Source organism: Ascaphus truei, chromosome 6 (assembly GCF_040206685.1).
Source record: "Ascaphus truei isolate aAscTru1 chromosome 6, aAscTru1.hap1, whole genome shotgun sequence".
In the NCBI taxonomy this organism is placed as follows: domain Eukaryota; kingdom Metazoa; phylum Chordata; class Amphibia; order Anura; family Ascaphidae; genus Ascaphus; species Ascaphus truei.
The window spans coordinates 136,214,510-136,228,380 of NC_134488.1; positions in this window are offsets into that span (position 1 = coordinate 136,214,510).

Consider the following 13,871-nt stretch of genomic DNA (forward strand, 5'->3'; position numbering starts at 1 on the left):
CCTCCATTATACAGTATAAGGGGACCTCCATTATATAGTATAAGGGGACCTCCAGAATACAGTATAAGGGGACCTCCAGTATACAGTGTAAAGGGACCTCCAGAATACAGTGTAAGGGGACCTCCAGAATACAGTGTAAGGGGACCTCCAGAATACATTATAAGGGGACCACCAGTATACAGTGTAAGGGGACCTCCAGTATACAGTGTAAGGGGAACTCCAGTATACAGTGTAAGGGGACCTCCAGTATACAGTATAAGGGGACCTCCAGTATATAGTGTAAGGGGACCTCCATTATACAGTATAAGGGGACCTCCATTATACAGTATAAGGGGACCTCCAGTATACAGTATAAGGGGACCTCCAGTATACAGTGTAAGGGGACCTCCAGTATACAGTGTAAGGGGACCTCCAGTATACAGTGTAAGGGGACCTCCAGTATACAGTATAAGGGGACCTCCAGTATACAGTATAAGGGGACCTCCAGTATACAGTATAATGGGACCTCCAGTATACAGTATAAGGGGACCTCCAGTATACAGTGTAAGGGGACCTCCAGTATACAGTATAAGGGTACCTCCAGTATACAGTATAAGGGGACCTCCAGTATACAGTGTAAGGGGTCTCCAGAATACAGTGTAAGAGGACCTCCAGTATACAGTGTAAGGGGACCTCCAGTATACAGTGTAAGGGTACCTCCAGTATACAGTATAAGGGGACCTCCAGTATACAGTGTAAGGGGTCTCCAGAATACAGTGTAAGGGGACCTCCAGTATACAGTATAAGGGGACCTCCAGTATACAGTATAAGGGGACCTCCAGTATACAGTATAAGGGGACCTCCAGTATACAGTATAAGGGTACCTCCAGTATACAGTATAAGGGGACCTCCAGTATACAGTGTAAGGGGTCTCCAGAATACAGTGTAAGAGGACCTCCAGTATACAGTGTAAGGGGTCTCCAGAATACAGTGTAAGAGGACCTCCAGTATACAGTGTAAGGGGACCTCCAGAATACAGTATAAGGGGACCTCCAGTATACAGTGTAAGGGGACCTCCATTATACAGTGTAAGGGGACCTCCATTATACAGTATAAGGGGACCTCCATTATATAGTATAAGGGGACCTCCAGAATACAGTATAAGGGGACCTCCAGTATACAGTGTAAAGGGACCTCCAGAATACAGTGTAAGGGGACCTCCAGAATACAGTGTAAGGGGACCTCCAGAATACATTATAAGGGGACCACCAGTATACAGTGTAAGGGGACCTCCAGTATACAGTGTAAGGGGAACTCCAGTATACAGTGTAAGGGGACCTCCAGTATACAGTATAAGGGGACCTCCAGTATATAGTGTAAGGGGACCTCCATTATACAGTATAAGGGGACCTCCATTATACAGTATAAGGGGACCTCCAGTATACAGTATAAGGGGACCTCCAGTATACAGTGTAAGGGGACCTCCAGTATACAGTGTAAGGGGACCTCCAGTATACAGTGTAAGGGGACCTCCAGTATACAGTATAAGGGGACCTCCAGTATACAGTATAAGGGGACCTCCAGTATACAGTATAATGGGACCTCCAGTATACAGTATAAGGGGACCTCCAGTATACAGTGTAAGGGGACCTCCAGTATACAGTATAAGGGTACCTCCAGTATACAGTATAAGGGGACCTCCAGTATACAGTGTAAGGGGTCTCCAGAATACAGTGTAAGAGGACCTCCAGTATACAGTGTAAGGGGACCTCCAGTATACAGTGTAAGGGTACCTCCAGTATACAGTATAAGGGGACCTCCAGTATACAGTGTAAGGGGTCTCCAGAATACAGTGTAAGGGGACCTCCAGTATACAGTATAAGGGGACCTCCAGTATACAGTATAAGGGGACCTCCAGTATACAGTATAAGGGGACCTCCAGTATACAGTATAAGGGTACCTCCAGTATACAGTATAAGGGGACCTCCAGTATACAGTGTAAGGGGTCTCCAGAATACAGTGTAAGAGGACCTCCAGTATACAGTGTAAGGGGTCTCCAGAATACAGTGTAAGAGGACCTCCAGTATACAGTGTAAGGGGACCTCCAGTATACAGTGTAAGGGTACCTCCAGTATACAGTATAAGGGGACCTCCAGTATACAGTGTAAGGGGTCTCCAGAATACAGTGTAAGGGGACCTCCAGTATACAGTATAAGGGGACCTCCAGTATACAGTATAAGGGGACCTCCAGTATACAGTATAAGGGGACCTCCAGTATACAGTGTAAGGGGACCTCCAGAATACAGTATAAGGGGACCTCCAGTATACAGTGTAAGGGGACCTCCATTATACAGTATAAGGGGACCTCCATTATACAGTATAAGGGGACCTCCATTATACAGTATAAGGGGACCTCCAGAATACAGTATAAGGGGACCTCCAGTATACAGTGTAAAGGGACCTCCAGAATACAGTGTAAGGGGACCTCCAGTATACAGTGTAAAGGGACCTCCAGAATACAGTGTAAGGGGACCTCCAGAATACAGTGTAAGGGGACCTCCAGAATACATTATAAGGGGACCTCCAGTATACAGTGTAAGGGGACCTCCAGTATACAGTGTAAGGGGACCTCCAGTATACAGTGTAAGGGGACCTCCAGTATACAGTATAAGGGGACCTCCAGTATACAGTGTAAGGGGACCTCCATTATACAGTATAAGGGGACCTCCATTATACAGTATAAAGGGACCTCCAGTATACAGTGTAAGGGGACCTCCAGTATACAGTGTAAGGGGACCTCCAGTATACAGTGTAAGGGGACCTCCAGTATACAGTGTAAGGGGACCTCCAGTATACAGTGTAAGGGGACCTCCAGTATACAGTGTAAGGGGACCTCCAGAATACAGTATAAGGGGACCTCCAGTATACAGTGTAAGGGGACCTCCAGTATACAGTGTAAGGGGACCTCCAGAATACAGTGTAAAGGGACCTCCAGTATACAGTGTAAGGGGAACTCCAGTATACAGTGTAAGGGGACCTCCAGAATACAGTGTAAGGGGACCTCCAGTATACAGTGTAAGGGGACCTCCAGTATACAGTGTAAGGGGACCTCCATTATACAGTATAAGGAGACCTCCATTATACAGTATAAGGGGACCTCCATTATACAGTATAAGGGGACCTCCATTATACAGTATAAGGGGACCTCCATTATACAGTATAAGGGGACCTCCAGTATACAGTGTAAGGGGACCTCCAGTATACAGTGTAAGGGGACATCCAGAATACAGTATAAGGGGACCTCCAGAATACAGTGTAAGGGGACCTCCAGAATACAGTGTAAGGGGACCTCCAGTATACAGTATAAGGGGACCTCCAGAATAAAGTATAAGGGGACCTCCAGTATACAGTATAAGGGAACCTCCAGTATACAGTATAAGGGGACCTCCAGTATACAGTGTAAGGGGACCTCCAGTATACAGTGTAAGGGGACCTCCAGAATACAGTATAAGGGGACCTCCAGAATACAGTATAAGGTGACCTCCAGTATACAGTGTAAGGGGACCTCCAGAATACAGTGTAAGGGGACCTCCAGAATACAGTATAAGGGGACCTCCAGTATACAGTGTAAGGGGACCTCCAGAATACAGTGTAAGGGGACCTCCAGTATACAGTGTAAGGGGACCTCCAGTATACAGTGTTAGGGGTCTCCAGAATACAGTATAAGGGGACCTCCAGTATACAGTGTTAGGGGTCCTCCAGTATACAGTGTAAGGGGACTCCAGTTTACAGTATAAGGGGACCTCCAGTATACAGTATAAGGGGACCTCCAGTATACAGTATAAGGGGACCTCCAGAATACAGTATAAGGGGGTCTCCAGTATACAGTGTAAGGGGACCTCCAGAATACAGTATAAGGGGACCTCCAGTATACAGTGTAAGGGGACCTCCAGTATACAGTATAAGGGGGTCTCCAGTATACAGTGTAAGGGGACCTCCAGTATACAGTATAAGGGGGTCTCCAGTATACAGTGTAAGGGGACCTCCAGAATACAGTATAAGGGGACCTCCAGTACACAGTGTAAGGGGACTTCCAGAATACAGTATAAGGGGACCTCCAGAATACAGTGTAAGGGGACCTCCAGTATACAGTACAGTGTAAGGGGACCTCCAGTATACAGTATAAGGGGACCTCCAGTATACAGTGTAAGGGGACCTCCAGTATACAGTATAAGGGGACCTCCAGTATACAGTGTAAGGGGACCTCCAGAATACAGTATAAGGGGACCTCCAGTATACAGTGTAAGGGGACCTCCATTATACAGTATAAGGGGACCTCCATTATACAGTATAAGGGGACCTCCAGAATACAGTATAAGGGGACCTCCAGTATACAGTGTAAAGGGACCTCCAGAATACAGTGTAAGGGGACCTCCAGAATACAGTGTAAGGGGACCTCCAGTATACAGTGTAAGGGGACCTCCATTATACAGTATAAGGGGACCTCCATTATACAGTATAAAGGGACCTCCAGTATACAGTGTAAGGGGACCTCCAGTATACAGTGTAAGGGGACCTCCAGTATACAGTGTAAGGGGACCTCCAGTATACAGTGTAAGGGGACCTCCAGTATACAGTGTAAGGGGACCTCCAGTATACAGTGTAAGGGGACCTCCAGTATACAGTATAAGGGGACCTCCAGAATACAGTATAAGGGGACCTCCAGTATACAGTGTAAGGGGACCTCCAGAATACAGTGTAAGGGGACCTCCAGTATACAGTGTAAGGGGACCTCCAGTATACAGTGTAAGGGGAACTCCAGTATACAGTGTAAGGGGACCTCCAGAATACAGTGTAAGGGGACCTCCAGTATACAGTGTAAGGGGACCTCCAGTATACAGTGTAAGGGGACCTCCATTATACAGTATAAGGAGACCTCCATTATACAGTATAAGGGGACCTCCATTATACAGTATAAGGGGACCTCCATTATACAGTATAATGGGACATCCATTATACAGTATAAGGGGACCTCCAGTATACAGTGTAAGGGGACCTCCAGTATACAGTGTAAGGGGACATCCAGAATACAGTATAAGGGGACCTCCAGAATACAGTGTAAGGGGACCTCCAGAATACAGTGTAAGGGGACCTCCAGTATACAGTATAAGGGGACCTCCAGAATACAGTATAAGGGGACCTCCAGTATACAGTATAAGGGAACCTCCAGTATACAGTATAAGGGGACCTCCAGTATACAGTGTAAGGGGACCTCCAGTATACAGTATAAGGGGACCTCCAGAATACAGTATAAGGGGACCTCCAGTATACAGTGTAAGGGGACCTCCAGAATACAGTGTAAGGGGACCTCCAGAATACAGTATAAGGGGACCTCCAGTATACAGTGTAAGGGGACCTCCAGAATACAGTGTAAGGGGACCTCCAGAATACAGTGTAAGGGGACCTCCAGTATACAGTATAAGGGGACATCCAGTTTACAGTGTAAGGGGACCTCCAGAATACAGTGTAAGGGGACCTCCAGTATACAGTGTAAGGGGACCTCCAGTATTCAGTGTAAGGGGACCTCCACAATACAGTGTAAGGGAACCTCCAGAATACAGTGTAAGGGGACCTCCAGTATACAGTATAAGGGGACCTCCAGAATACAGTGTAAGGGGACCTCCACAATACAGTGTAAGGGGACCTCCACAATACAGTGTAAGGGGACCTCCACAATACAGTGTAAGGGGACCTCCAGAATACAGTGTAAGGGGGTCTCCAGAATACAGTGTAAGGGGGTATGCAGAATACAGTGTAAGGGGGTCTGCAGAATACAGTGTATGGGGACCTCCAGTATACAGTGTAAGGGGACCTCCAGTATACAGTGTAAGGGGACCTCCAGAATACAGTATAAGGGTACCTCCAGTATACAGTACAGTGTAAGGGGACCTCCAGAATACAGTGTAAGGGGACCTCCAGAATACAGTATAAGGGGACCTCCAGTATACAGTGTAAGGGAACCTCCAGAATACAGTGTAAGGGGACCTCCAGAATACAGTGTAAGGGGACCTCCAGTATACAGTATAAGGGGACATCCAGTATACAGTGTAAGGGGACCTCCAGAATACAGTGTAAGGGGACCTCCAGTATACAGTGTAAGGGGACCTCCAGTATTCAGTGTAAGGGGACCTCCAGAATACAGTGTAAGGGGACCTCCAGTATACAGTGTAAGGGGACCTCCAGAATACAGTATAAGGGGACCTCCAGAATACAGTGTAAGGGGACCTCCACAATACGGTGTAAGGGGACCTCCACAATACAGTGTAAGGGGACCTCCACAATACAGTGTAAGGGGGTCTCCAGAATACAGTGTAAGGGGGTATGCAGAATACAGTGTAAGGGGGTCTGCAGAATACAGTGTAAGGGGGTCTCCAGAATACAGTGTAAGGGGGTCTCCAGAATACAGTATAAGGGGGTCTCCAAAATACAGTGTAAGGGGGTCTCCAGTACAGTGTAAGGGGACCTCCAGAATACAGTATAAGGGGACCTCCAGAATACAGTGTAAGGGGGTCTGCAGAATACAGTGTAAGGGGGTCTCCAGAATACAGTATAAGGGGGTCTCCAGAATACAGTGTAAGAGGTCTCCTGCATACAGTATAAGGGGACCTCCAGAACACAGTATAAGGGGGTATCCAGAACACAGAAGCGCTTTTTGCTCAATGTGTCTCTGACCCGTCTATATGCTCATACTTCAGGCACCACAGGGGTTAAGTGCCCGGTGGAGAGTACTTGGGGGAGGGTCACAAAACCGCTTCCCCTTTTCCCCAAGAATAACCTTCACGAGGCCCGGCCACGTGACACAGCCACGTGACACAGCCACGTGACACAGCCACAGAGAGCGAATGTGACAGCTCAGCAAACTGGGTACTAGAGATCTGAGAGCACAGTACACAGGTTTGTGGGGGTAATAGTCTGGCAGGATAGCGTTAACCCCTTCCTTGCCGTTGGGTTTAAAGGACGATGTTAATCGCCGCTTGGTTTGTTATTACATGAAGTCCTTAATTACCCCAATCTCCCCCCGTTCTGCAATTATTTGACAGAGGCAGCCCGGCTCCGGGGGTAAGTCCCTGTGTGACCCCTTCACTGGCAGTATTACTGCAGTGAGGGGTAACACCGGGCTGTATTACTGCAGTGAGAGGTAACCCAAGGCTGTATTACTGCAGGGAGGGGTAACACGGGGCTGTATTACTGCAGTGAGGGGTAACACAGGGCAGTATTACTTCAGTGAGGGGTAACACAGGGCTATATTACTGCAGTGAGGCTAACACGGGGCAGTATCACTGCAGGGAGGGGTAACACCGGGCTGTATTACTGCAGTGAGGGGTAACACAGGGCTGTATTACTGCAGTGAGGGGTAACACAGGGATGTATTACTGCAGGGAGGGGTAACACAGGCCTGTATTACTGCAGTGAGGGGTAACACAGGGCTGTATTACTGCAGTGAGGGGTAACACAGGGCTGTATTACTGCAGTGAGGGGTAACACAGGGCTATATTACTGCAGTGAGGGGTAACACAGGGCTATATTACTGCAGTGAGGGGTAACACAAGGCTGTATTACTGCAGTGAGGGGTAACACAGGGCTGTATTACTGCAGTGAGGGGTAACACAGGGCTGTATTACTGCAGTGAGGGGTAACACAGGGCTGTATTACTGCAGTGAGGGGTAACAGGGCTATATTACTGCAGTGAGGGTAACACGGGGCAGTATTACTGCAGTGAGAGGTAACACAGGGCTGTATTACTGCAGGGAGGGGTAACACAGGGCTGTATTATTGCAGTAAGAAGTAACACAGGGCTGTATTACTGCAGGGAGGGGTAACACAGGCCTGTATTACTGCAGTGAGGGGTAACACAGGGCTGTATTACTGCAGTGAGGGGTAACACAGGGCTGTATTACTGCAGTGAGGGGTAACACAGGGCTGCGTTACTGCAGTGAGGGGTAACACGGGGCTGCATTACTGCAGTGAGGGGTAACACAGGGCTGTATTACTGCAGTGAGGGGTAACACAGGGCTGTGTTACTGCAGTGAGGGGTAACACGGGGCTGTATTACTGCAGTGAGGGGTAACACAGGGCTGTATTACTGCAGTGAGGGGTAACACAGGGCTGTATTACTGCAGGGAGGGATAACACAGGGCTGTATCACTGCAGGGAGGGATAACACAGGGCTGTATCACTGCAGTGAGGGGTAACACAGGGCTGTATTACTGCAGTGAGGGGTAACACAGGGCTGTATTACTGCAGTGAGGGGTAACACAGGGCTGTGTTACTGCAGTGAGGGGTAACACAGGGCTGTATTACTGCGGTGAGGGGAAACACGGCGCTGTATCACTGCAGTGAGGGGAAACACAAGGCTGTATTACTGCAGTGAGGGGTAACACAGGGCTGTATTACTGCAGTGAGGGGTAACACAGGGGTTTATCACTGCAGTGAGATGTAACACAGGGCTGTATTACTGCAGTGAGGGGTAACACAGGGCTGTGTTACTGCAGTGAGGGGTAACACAGGGCTTTATCACTGCAGTGAGATGTAACACAGGGCTGTATTACTGCAGTGAGGGTAACACGGGGCTGTGTTATTGCAGTGAGGGGTAACACGGGGCTGTATTACTGCAGTGAGGGGTAACAAAGGGCTGTATCACTGCAGTGAGGGGTAACACAGACCTGTATCACTTCAGTGATGGGTAACACGGGGCTGTATCAGTGCAGTGAGGGGTAACACAGGGCTGTATTACTGCAGTGAGGGGTAACACAGGGCTGTATTACTGCAGTGAGGGGTAACACAGGGCTGTATTACTGCAGGGAGGGATAACACAGGGCTGAATCACTGCAGTGAGGGGTAACACAGGGCTGAATCACTGCAGTGAGGGGTAACACAGGGCTGTATTACTGCAGTGAGGGGTAACACCGGGCTGTATTACTGCAATGAGGAGAAGCACAGGGCTGTATTACTGCAGTGAGGGGTAACACAAGGCTCTATTACTGCAGTGAGGGGTAACACAGGGCTGTATTACTGCAGTGAGGGGTAACACAGGGCTGTATTACTGCAGTGAGGGGTAACACAGGGCTGTATTACTGCAGGGAGGGATAACACAGGGCTGAATCACTGCAGTGAGGGATAACACAGGGCTGAATCACTGCAGTGAGGGGTAACACAGGGCTGAATCACTGCAGTGAGGGGTAACACAGGGCTGAATCACTGCAGTGAGGGGTAACACAGGGCTGTATTACTGCAGTGAGGGGTAACACCGGGCTGTATTACTGCAATGAGGAGAAGCACAGGGCTGTATTACTGCAGTGAGGGGTAACACAAGGCTCTATTACTGCAGTGAGGGGTAACACAGGGCTGTATTACTGCAGTAAGGGGTAACACGAGGCTGTATCACTGCAGTGAGAGGTAACACAGGGCTGTATCACTGCAGTGAGGGGTAACAGAGGGCTGTATTACTGCATTGACGGATAACACAAGGCTGTATTACTGCAGTGAGGGGTAACACAGGGCTGTATTACTGCAGTGAGAGGTAACACAGGGCTTTATTACTGCAGTGAGGGGTAACACAGGGCTGTATCACTGCAGTGAGGGGTAACACAGGGCTGCGTTACTGCAGTGAGGGGTAACATGGGGCTGTGTTACTGCAGTGAGGGGTAACACAGGGCTGTATTACTGCAGTGAGGGGTAACACAGGGCTGTATCACTGCAGTGAGGGGTAACACAGGGCTGTATTACTGCAGCAGTGAGGGGTAACACGGGGCTGTATGACTGGAGTGAGGGGTAACACAGGGCTGTATTACTGCAGTGAGGGGTAACACAGGGCTGTATTACTGCAATGAGGAGAAGCACAGGGCTGTATTACTGCAGTGAGGGGTAACACCGGGCTGTATTACTGCAACGAGGAGAAGCACAGGGCTGTATTACTGCAGTGAGGGGTAACACAGGGCTGTATTACTGCAGTAAGGGGTAACACCAGGCTGTATCACTGCAGTGATGGGTAAAACAGGGCTTTATTACTGCACTGGGGGATAACAAGGGGCTGTATTACTGCAGTGAGGGGTAACACGGGGCTGTATCACTGCAGTAAGCGGTAACACGGGGCTGTATCACTGCAGTGAGGGGTAACACAGGGCTCTATCACTGCAGTGACGGGTAACACGAGGCTGTATCACTGCAGTGAGAGGTAACACGGGGCTGTATCACTGCAGTGACGGGTAACACAGGGCTGTATTACTGCAGTGAGGGGTAACACAGGGCTGTATTACTGCAGTGAGGAGTAGCACAGGGCTGTATCACTGCAGTGAGGGGTAACACAGGGCTGCATTACTGCAGTGAGGGGTAACACGGGGCTGTGTTACTGCAGTGAGGGGTAACACGGGGCTGTATTACTGCAGTGAGAGGTAACACAGGGCTGTATTACTGCAGTGAGGGGTAACACAGGGCTGTATTACTGCAGCAGTGAGGGGTAACACGGGGCTGTATGACTGCAGTGAGGGGTAACACAGGGCTGTATTACTGCAGTGAGGGGTAACACAGGGCTGTATTACTGCAGTGAGGGGTAACACAAGGCTGTATTACTGCAGTGAGGGGTAACACAAGGCTGTATTACTGCAGTGAGGGGTAACACAGGGCTGTATCACTGCAGTGAGGGGTAACAAAGGGCTGTATTTCTGCAGTGAGGGGTAACACCGGGCTGTATCACTGCAGTGAGGAGTAGCACAGGGCTGTATCACTGCAGGGAGGGGTAACACAGGGCTGTATTACTGCAGTGAGGAGTAGCACAGGGCTGTACCACTGCAGTGAGGGGTAACACAGTGCTGTAATACTGCAGTGAGGGTTAACACAGGGATGTATTACTGCAGTGAGGGGTAACACGGGGCTGTATTACTGCAGTGAGGGGTAACACAAGGCTATATTACTGCAGTGAGGGGTAACACAAGGCTGTATTACTGTAGTGAGGGGTAACACAAGGCTATATTACTGCAGTGAGGGGTAACACAAGGCTGTATTACTGTAGTGAGGGGTAACACAGGGCTGTATTACTGCAGTGAGGGTAACACAGGGCTGTATTACTGCAGTGAGAGGTAACACAGGGCTGTATTACTGCAGTGAGAAGTAGCACAGGGCTATATCACTGCAGTGAGGGGTAACACAGGGCTGTATTACTGCAGTGAGGGGTAACACAGGGCTGTATCACTGCAGTGAGGGGTAACACAGGGCTGTACTACTGCAGTAAGGAGTAGTACAGGGCTGTATTACTGCAGTGAGGGGTAACACCAGGCTGTATCACTGCAGTGAGGAGTAGCACAAGTCTGTATCACTGCAGGGAGGGGTAACACAGGGCTGTATTACTGCAGTGAGGAGTAGCACAAAGCTGTATCACTGCAGTGAGGGGTAACACGGGGCTGTATGACTGCAGTGAGAGGTAACACAGGGCTGTATTACTGCAGTGAGGGGTAACACAGGGCTGTATTACAGCAGGGAGGGGAAACACAGGGGTTTATTACTGTAGTGAGGGGTAACACAGGGCTGTATTACTGCAGTGAGGAGTAGCACAGGGCTGTATTACTGCAGTGAGGGGTAACAGGGCTGTATTACTGCACTGAGGGGTAACACAAGGCTGTATTACTGCAGTGAGGGGTAACACGGGGCTGTATGACTGCAGTGAGAGGTAACACAGGGCTGTATTACTGCAGTGATTGGTAACACGGGGCTGTATGACTGCAGTGAGAGGTAACACATGGCTATATTACTGCACTGAGGGGTAACACAAGGCTGTATCACTGCAGTGAGGGGTAACAGAGGGCTGTATCACTGCAGTAAGGGGTACAGTAACACAGGGCTGTATCACTGCAGTGAGGGGTAACACAGGGCTGTGTCACTGCAGTGAGGGGTAACATGGGGCTGTATTACTGCAGTGAGGGGTAACACAGGGCTTTATTACTGCAGTGAGGGGTAACATGGGCCTGTATCACTGTAGTGGAGGGGTAACACAGGGCTGTATTACTGCAGTGAGGAGTAGAACAGGGCTGTATCACTGCAGTGAGGGGTAACACAGGGCTGTAATACTGCAGTGAGGGGTAACACAGGGCTGTATTACTGCAGTGAGGAGTAGCACAGGGCTGTAGTACTGCAGTGAGGGGTAACACGGGGCTGTATCACTGCAGTGAGGGGTAACACGGCGCTGTATCACTGCAGTGAGGGGTAACACGGGGCTGTATCACTGCAGTGAGGGGTAACACGGGGCTGTATTACTGCAGTGAGGGGTAACACGGGGCTTTATTACTGCAGTGAGGGGTAACACAGGGCTGTATCACTGCAGTGAGGGGTAACACAGGGCTGTAATACTGCAGTGAGGGGTAACACAGGGCTGTATTACTGCAGTGAGGAGTAGCACAGGGCTGTATTACTGCAATGAGGGGTAACACAGGGCTGTAATACTGCAGTGAGGGGTAACACAGGGCTGTATTACTGCAGTGAGGAGTAGCACAGGGCTGTATTACTGCAGTGAGGGGTAACACAGGGCTGTATTACTGCAGTGAGGGGTAACACAGGGCTGTATCACTGCAGTGAGGGGTAACAGGGCTGTATTAGTGCAGTGAGGGGTAACACAGGGCTATATTACTGCAGTGAGGGGTAACACCGGGCTGTATCACTGCAGTGAGGAGTAGCACAGGGCTGTATCACTGCAGTGAGGGGTAACACGGGGCTGTATTACTGCAGTGAGAGATAACACGGGGCTGTATTACTGCAGTGAGGGGTAACACAGGGCTGTGTTACTGCAGTGAGGGGTAACATGGGGCTGTATTACTGCAGTGAGGGGTAACACAAGGCTGTATTACTGCAGTGAGGGGTAACACAGTGCTGTATTACTGCAGTGAGGGGTAACACAGGGCTGTATCACTGCAGTCAGTGGTAACACAGGGGTTTATTACTGCAGTGAGGGGTAACACAGGGCTGTATTACTGCAGTGAGGAGTAGCACAGGGCTGTAGTACTGCAGTGAGGGGTAACACGGGGCTGTATCACTGCAGTGAGGGGTAACACGGCGCTGTATCACTGCAGTGTGGGGTAACACGGGGCTGTATCACTGCAGTGAGGGGTAACACGGGGCTGTATTACTGCAGTGAGGGGTAACACAGGGCTTTATTACTGCAGTGAGGGGTAACACAGGGCTGTATTACTGCAGTGAGGAGTAGCACAGGGCTGTATCACTGCAGTGAGGGGTAACACAGGGCTGTAATACTGCAGTGAGGGGTAACACAGGGCTGTATTACTGCAGTGAGGAGTAGCACAGGGCTGTATTACTGCAATGAGGGGTAACACAGGGCTGTAATACTGCAGTGAGGGGTAACACAGGGCTGTATTACTGCAGTGAGGAGTAGCACAGGGCTGTATTACTGCAGTGAGGGGTAACACAGGGCTGTATTACTGCAGTGAGGGGTAACACAGGGCTGTATCACTGCAGTGAGGGGTAACAGGGCTGTATTAGTGCAGTGAGGGGTAACACAGGGCTATATTACTGCAGTGAGGGGTAACACCGGGCTGTATCACTGCAGTGAGGAGTAGCACAGGGCTGTATCACTGCAGTGAGAGATAACACAGGGCTGTATTACTGCAGTGAGGGGTAACACAGGGCTGTGTTACTGCAGTGAGGGGTAACATGGGGCTGTATTACTGCAGTGAGGGGTAACAGAGCTGTATTACTGCAGTGAGGGGTAACACAAGGCTGTATTACTGCAGTGAGGGGTAACACAGTGCTGTATTACTGCAGTGAGGGGTAACACAGGGCTGTATCACTGCAGTCAGAGGTAACACAGGGGTTTATTACTGCAGTGAGGG